Source organism: Rhinoderma darwinii, chromosome 9 (genome assembly GCF_050947455.1).
Source record: "Rhinoderma darwinii isolate aRhiDar2 chromosome 9, aRhiDar2.hap1, whole genome shotgun sequence".
In the NCBI taxonomy this organism is placed as follows: domain Eukaryota; kingdom Metazoa; phylum Chordata; class Amphibia; order Anura; family Rhinodermatidae; genus Rhinoderma; species Rhinoderma darwinii.
In genome coordinates, this window is record NC_134695.1 from 90,968,694 (window position 1) to 90,976,613 (window position 7,920).

The window sequence follows — 7,920 nt, forward strand, 5'->3', positions numbered from 1 at the left end:
ATGTTCTTAAAGAATCTCCTGCCTTCTATCCGACACCCTCTGTAATGTAAAGAACTGGCAGTGATGAAAATTAGACAAAATAAGACAAAATAGGAGGTTAGCATCTGTCTATTTCAGGTTGGCAAATGAAGCTCCAGTAATGGATATTGCTTGATTTTCCTTCTGCTGTCTCAACGATATAACTTTATTGGATGTACGAGACAGTAGCTGAAGTGTAAAGATATCAGAGGAATACAGACTTCATTCAATTTTCTTACCGACGCCTGGAAGAATGACTTTGAAATGAGATAGCAGTAGAATCGCATGTCCCCGAAGTTGGGAGCAATAAGGATTTTTTTTCTCTTTTAATTACACATCTTTTGTATATTCATAGATGTACTTTGAAAGCATTCAACAGCAATACTCTACTGAGATAGGGGAGCGCTCAAACCTGCATAATTAAGGCTGGCACACACTGGTTTTCTTACAATTTTGCTTTACAATGGAAAAAAAAAAATGAATTTCTGTCGATTTTTTCAAGCAAAGAAAACTCATGTCGAAATTGATCTGTGGTAGCACTTTGTTAACATATGTGATTAAAGTTTTGAAGTTCGGCAGATTTTGTATACCTATTAAGTTTACTTATAGAGCTCAACACAGGGCACAACACCACCTGTATTGTAATGGATGTTAATGTGAAGGGTTAAAAGCTTTATAGGCAAGAATCTGAAATTATAATGGGCTGAGGAGTCGCTGTGATTGGTTTTTGGCTTCCATAACTGCCCACTAGGGAAGGAAATGTTTTTGGTCTATAAGGGTAGTGTTGTACTGAAGACAATAATCTCACCATACTCAAGGCGACTATTATTACACTTCTTAAAGTGGACACTGAAGTCCTTTGTCTGACCAGAGAAGATGTGGAATGAAGATGGTGGCACCTAAGGAGCATCCGAAATAGATGTTGTACCCCTTGGTGGTGGTCGGAAGCTCTCCAATAGTTCCCTGGTGTCTAACTCCTTCTCCTGGTAACCAGATATAGGATTTGGGAGGTGTGCCCCATAGTAATCTAAATAAGCCAGTCTCTTCTAGCGTCTCGAAGAGCTCTACTCTTAAATCTAGTTTAGGATGTTGTGGTAGTGCCTGAGTACTGGGGTTGTGGTCCTTATAATGCTTTGTTGATTTCTTCTGTGGGTTCTTTAAGTATGACTTGTATGGTTGGTCACCTACAGTATTTAGATGATGTTTCCTGCCTAGTCTGTGCCCCATAGTATTCTAAATAAGACAGTCTCTTTTAGCTTATCGGAGAACTCTAGTCTTAAATCCAGTTTAGGATATTCTGGTAGTGCCTGGGTATTGGGCTTGTGGTCCTTATAATGCTTTGTTGACTTCTTCCGTGGTTCCTTTAAGTATGACTTGTATGGCTAGTCTCCTAAATGCATCCTGTTTCCTGCCTGGCCTGTCCATAGTCAGTGCCGACTTTGCCTGGACTCTAAAAGTCCCAGCCATCTTTCTATTGATTCTTTGACAGTGCCTTTGCTTGGTCTTCATTGTTCTTCTTACAAGTATTCTATTATCTATAGACAGTAGTAGCGACTACTCTGTGGTGCACAACCTGGAAATACGCGAAGGGAAATACGTTGTATGAGTCTAGAGTAAAAACAAAAGATATTCTCAGACTTCTCTCCCCATTTTGGTCGATAAAAGTGGTATAGTGAAATAGAGGATCCATATTTTTTAGCTGCAGCGATATAATGTCTAGATCCAAGCATTTTTGTTATATTTATCATTGACATATAATGTCTGACACATTCTCAGGATGGTGAACTGCCGGGTTACACAAGCCCCGCAAGGCCTTCTGCCTTCACTTAAATGGGTTATCCACATTGGGCAGTTCCCTTTTATTAGAAAGGTCCTCAAAAATTAATTGATCACTGTAGACCTCCGGCGATCAGATGTAATCTGTGGGGGAATCTGGTAGCAGGTGCTCACTTTCTCTGCAGCATCACCACAGGACAAATCAAGTATTACATGGTACCCATTAAAATCAATTGGCCGTCTGTGTAATTCATTGCCTGGCCGCGTCCTCCAAAGATGCTCTTTGTAGCCACTTTCTACTCTGCCTAATTGATGGAGGTCCTTAATTAAGGACTGACATCCATGAACTTAGAGGACCCTAGTAGGGTACTAAAAAATATAAATACAAATATCTTATCCAGACAATCCCTATAGGAGGTTAAATAAGAAGGCTTTGAAAAGTAAGTGACCACTGAGAACCCAAGTTGCCAAACAAAGTCGTGACACGAAGAAGTGAAGTATGATGAGTAGACTCTGATGGATTTTGGTCCAAATCTGACATGAATCAATGTCAATATCAGCGGTTTCCAAACAATGGCTCAGCAAATGTTGCAAAACTATATCTCCCAGCATACCCTGCTAGCCTGTCATGCTGGGAGTTGTAGTTTTGCAGCAGCTGTAGAACCCCAGGTTGGAGATCTCTGTTCAAGATCATAACCCCAACGAGACTCCATCCTACAGCTTCTATTTTTTACCATTTCTGATAGAACTGCTCCATTTCCCTTAATCTCTTTTATAAATATAATCTACTCCCCAGCATATCTAAAACTCTGCTTAAAATAATATTTGAATCATTCATGCTGCTCAGATGATCAAGCATTCTATTTTATGTCCTTTCTCATCCTGCGTAATTTATTATGGATCTGATAATCCCTCTGTTCCTTAATGCTATACCTTTTGTGCTATTTCTTTTTTCTTTGCGCAATAGACAAAATATCCTCATGGCTGATTTAGCATACCCAGTAGCCATCTGATAATAACAGAGATCTATCCGCCAATAATGGGATCAGGCTCCAAAGAAATGAGTTGCTATGATACTTCTTAAATAATATACGTCTTTCACTTATATCATGTCTAGTTGGTATGAAAACATTGTGATTTTCAATGACAATGGCATTATATGTTTGTCCAGTGATGTGTGTGAGAGTCAAGTGCTCAGCTAATTTCTTTTCCTGTACTAAGAATCCTCTAAAAATAAGATAAACACAGTATTTGCCACTGCATTGATCAGCTGTGATCGGCAGTGGAACCCAGCAGCAAGGGTTCAATTATCCTGCAGTGCCACCACAGGAGAAATTAAGCATTACATGGTGCTCATTAAAAATCAATGGGTTGTATGTTTAATGCAGGGACATGTCGGATCCTCCAGGGAGAGAGAGAGAGAGAGAGAGATGTTCTTTGTATTCACTCTCTGGCTAATTAAGGGAGGTCCTGCATGAGTAATCCCCCTCTATAATCTCAGAATGCCCTAAAAGGGTACTTTTTAATTATTTTTCAAAAAAAGATAACCCATTTAAAGGACTACTGGAAAAAACACTCTCTCCAACTCTTGCTTATAGCTGTCCTGTCTCTGTTCCTTTCTTGTCCTAACTACTGTATCTTCCTTCCGTATTTACTTCCAATTATTGTCCTGCATTTGTTCCTCCCTTGTCTTATCTCTGTTCCTTCCTTGCCCTGCCTCTGTCATTCTTCAGTTTCTGTCTTGTCTCTGTTCTGATCTGTTCCTCCCTGTTCCTTTCTGTTCTGCCTCCTTTCCTTCTCTGTCCTGTCTTTGTTCCTACTATGTGTAACGGCCATGGCCGCAGACCGTCGTTCCTACTCACCCCTCGATGGCCACGGCCATGACTCTGTGAGTGCTAACCGGTATGCTTCACTGGGTCCCATAGGGTGCGTGCGCGCTCTCGCGCCCGGCCTTAAAGGGCCAGTGTGCAAACATGAAAATAATCTCTAATTAGCCCATGATCACCCTGGACTATAAAAGGGGCTCTGCCCTTTTACCCATTGCCTGAGCGTTGTTGTGTTTACCCGTGTTAGTCTTGCAAATGGTCCCTTAGTGTTATCCTGTTCCCAGTGTTTCCGTACCTGCTACCTGTATCCTGTATCCCATGCTATCTTGTTCCTGTGCCTTAGAAAGTTAGAGTTGTGTTGTGCCACCTGTGTTACACCACGCCTGGTGTCTGCTGCCAAGGTCCCATCTGAGCCTAGCTGTTGCTACTGTCTGAACTACTACAGGTACCTTTGTGCTTGGACTATATATACATTGACTTGGTACACTGTTTGGCCAGCTGCTATCCCGCTATGGCTGTACGGCTGTCCACATACCCACAGATCGTGACACTATGTCTTAACTCCGGTTTTTGTTTTTTTTCTGGCACCAACTTCCTTCACTGCCCGCCCTCCTCCATTTCTTCCTTGTTTGGCAGGTCCCTTCCTTTCTTTGACCTGTCTGTGTTCCTTCCCTGCCCTATATTTGTTGTTTACTTTTTACGTCTCTGTTCTTTGTCTCATCTCTGTTCCTTCCTTGTTCTTCTTCCTTTCAGTGACTGTCCTGCCTTAGTTTCTTTCTTGTTCTTCCTCTTTTCCCTTTACTGTCTTGCCTTTGGTCCTATTATATCATCTTAAATTTTCTTTTTGGTTTGACATCTGACCTCTGTGTTATCTTGTATAGATAAGTCATATCCTGCTAATCCGTAATCCCTTTATATATGAAATAAACTAATAAAAAAGCAAAAACTTCATTACACAATAAAATGCCTCTTAAACACTTAATACAAATACATAAACAATGATGATGAACAATAAACATAAAAATGTAAAAAATAAGAAAGAGAATATTAAAGAAAATTGCCATTTGTTCCCTGGATTTTACAGATAGAAGGGCATTCAATTTGACAATAATTGCTGAATTCAGGGACACTTGAGTTATGATAATACATTTATAGCTTCACATTTCATTCCTTTTTTTTTCCTGGCAGACAATTTGTAAGAAAATAACAGGTGTTACAGGAAAAACCAGGGCTCTATTTAATAATGTGCTTAGTTGAAATAAAAGACATTATCTCTCATATGCCGCAAGAGTTTGTATAATGCTCTAGCAATCTTCCTGTCTCTATTCTCATTATGTATTCCACTGGCTAATTTACGGACTGTAACGGGCGAGATAGGAAAAAAAAAAAGGCCTCGAAATAAATAAATTATTGTACTTTGCTTTGACTTAATCTTTTTGAAAAATATTCACCATAATTAACATATTAATCTGTTACAAATATGAAAAATTGCCTACGCAATCGGCTCTCCTGTACAGCATTGAGCATCTCCGGTATGTTGCTGTTTTTACCGTCTTTTCCCCATAGGCACAACAGAAAAAAATGACAAGAGTGGCTGCTTAGCATTAAAAATTGACGGTTTCAGATTAATTTGATTTTATTAAACAAATGTTACGTGTTTTGGAAAATGCGATTTGCATACCATTAAAAGTTGATTGTATTCGGCGGAGAGTAGAACAGAAAGATAATGGGATTGGAAGTTGGTTCGTCTCACAGTTCTAGGATAATGTGTTTAATGATTATTTGACCTTATTTTTGTAAATTTTCGGTTTATTTTTGTTAGACTATGTTCACATCTGCGTCAGGGCTCCGTTTCGACGTTTAGTCGGAGCTTTCCGTTGGAACGGAGCCCTGAATGACGCAAACGGAACCCATAGGTTTCCATTACCATCACAATTGATTTCAATGGTGACGGATCCGGTGCCAATGGTTTCCGTTTGTGTCAGTTGTGCAAGGGTTCTGTCGTTTTGACGAAATTGTAATACCATAGCGTGTGAGCAAGTAATTGGGAACGTTTGACCCAACAGAAAGGGTCCCATAGTAAATATTTCTATAGAACCCCCTGGGGGAGAGTGTGGGAATAAGAAAATGCTGCTATGCTTCCTCTGCTGTATCTATATATAGGGTGTAAATGGAGATCCAGTTTCCTTTGCCCGCAAGGCTGGAAAGGGCAACAGTGGGGAATGCATTTAAGAAAATAAGTTGTCGCTGGGTGATGTACCCAATTTATCAAGGTTTCTACCTGTAATGGCCGCAGTCGCTGACCTCCGCCTCCCCTTACCTGCTGACAGCCGCGACCACAAACCTTCCTCGTCAGGCCGGCGTCTCGTTCCCTGGAGATGTCAGAGAATCCGGCCGCTCTGTCCTATAATGTTCAGAAGGGGGCACGTGCGCTTGTTCCCAGCCTTAAAGGGCTAGCGTGCGCATATGTAATTAATTATTTCCCAGATCACACTGGACTATAAAAAGGTCCTTGCCCTTTTACTCCTTGCCTGAGCATTGTTGTTGTCTACCCATGTTTGTATTGCCAATGGTCCCTTAGTTGTATCCTGCTCCCAGTGTTCCCATACCCTGCTACCTGTATCCTGTATCCTGTGCAGGTTTGTCCCTTTCTAGTGTTGGAATCGTGCTGTTATACACCACATCTGGTGTCACCAGCCATGCCTGCTGTTACACCACGTCTGGTGTCATCTGCCACTCCTGGTATCCGCCACGTCTGGCATCACCCGCCATGTCAAGTCCCATCAGTGTCAAAAACTCTGCTACTGTCTGGACTTTCTCAGGTACCCTTGTGCTAGAAACTTTAGTATGGACTTTGCATAGACTGTGACTTGGTCAGCTGCCACTCCGCAACGGCAGAGCGGCCTAACGGGTCCACATACCCCAGGAGAATGATATTACCTTTCTTCTAATGTTTTAGAACATTTTCTCTTAATTTTTTTTCTACAAACCATCAACTTTTTTTTTTTTTTCTAAAATTAATAAATCAACACGCAAACATGCCATTGTAATGAATAGAGCTGTTTTCTGGTACATTCTATTAGCCATAAGTGTTCAATTCTATGTCATTTTCCACAAGCTTCAGGCTGGTACCTTAATAACACAAATATAATAAACCTTCTTATGTTAGGAGATAGTTGTAATTAACGATAGTTTAACCTCAAGGTGAGCTGAATGTCCTGGAAGCTAGCCGTAAAATACAGTGATCTAAAATGTCTCGAGAAAGGACTTTGGGTCTCCCATAAAAAATGTCGACAGGAATTCCTAAATACAGCATTAAACTAGATGTGAACAGGAGAGATGAAGCCGTGTCATACATACAAATACGGCACATAAAAGACAATCACGGGTGGCTTTCTTAAAAGGGGCTTGAAAGATATCAAGACTCCTTGTTGATGTCTTAAGAGTTTGCAATTATTGACATTGAGCTCAAAGAAGGTAGACAAGTCTTTTGTTGTTTTATATTGAGGTTAATGCGTTTCGTTCATTATTTATGATGTGTTTTAGAGAGCTGGATGGTTGGAGATGGAAATAGACAAGTGCTTTGATAAAAATACAATTAGATCAGGGACTACTAAATTTAAGTGTTCCTGTGGTTATGCTTTTCTTTATAAAACAATGAAGGGATTTCTTACGAAATTAGAAAAATCTGTTAATCAAACTATCATTGAGGGTCGGACTGGCGCACCAGAGGTTCCTCCCTTGGTCCCTTGGTCCTCGATTCTGACACAAATAGGCACAGAGGTCCAGCAGAAGACAACCCAATTTGAAGCCCATCACGTGCTGCTAGGAATAGTTTATGAATTTTATGACTTGACAATGATCACAGCATTATTTAGGAAGAGATTAAAAGTAGACAGACATTTATTCAGCATAAATTGATATTGCGCCTTCAGATTTGTGTCCTCTGGTGGGCCCAAGGCACGGCAGTCCAAAATTGAAATCAAGCCAATCAATTGCATTTACATCTTTTACTTCGTGCGTCCTTTGTATTCTCGAATCTCGAGTCTTTTGCTTCTTGTGACTATATGCTCAATAACTTACTTGTGTTAGTCTCTCTACAGTTCATCTCGTCCATACATTTCTTTTCTATTCACAAAATCTCTTCCCTTCATCCTAAGACTTAGCTGCCTTTGGAACCATCTTGATCTCATGTTACATCCTCCATAGGTTTGAAAGTCTTCCTCGGCTTTACCCATAACTCTATTTCTCATCCTCATCTCTTTTATTCTACTTTTTTCTGTTTAACTCTCTGTACATC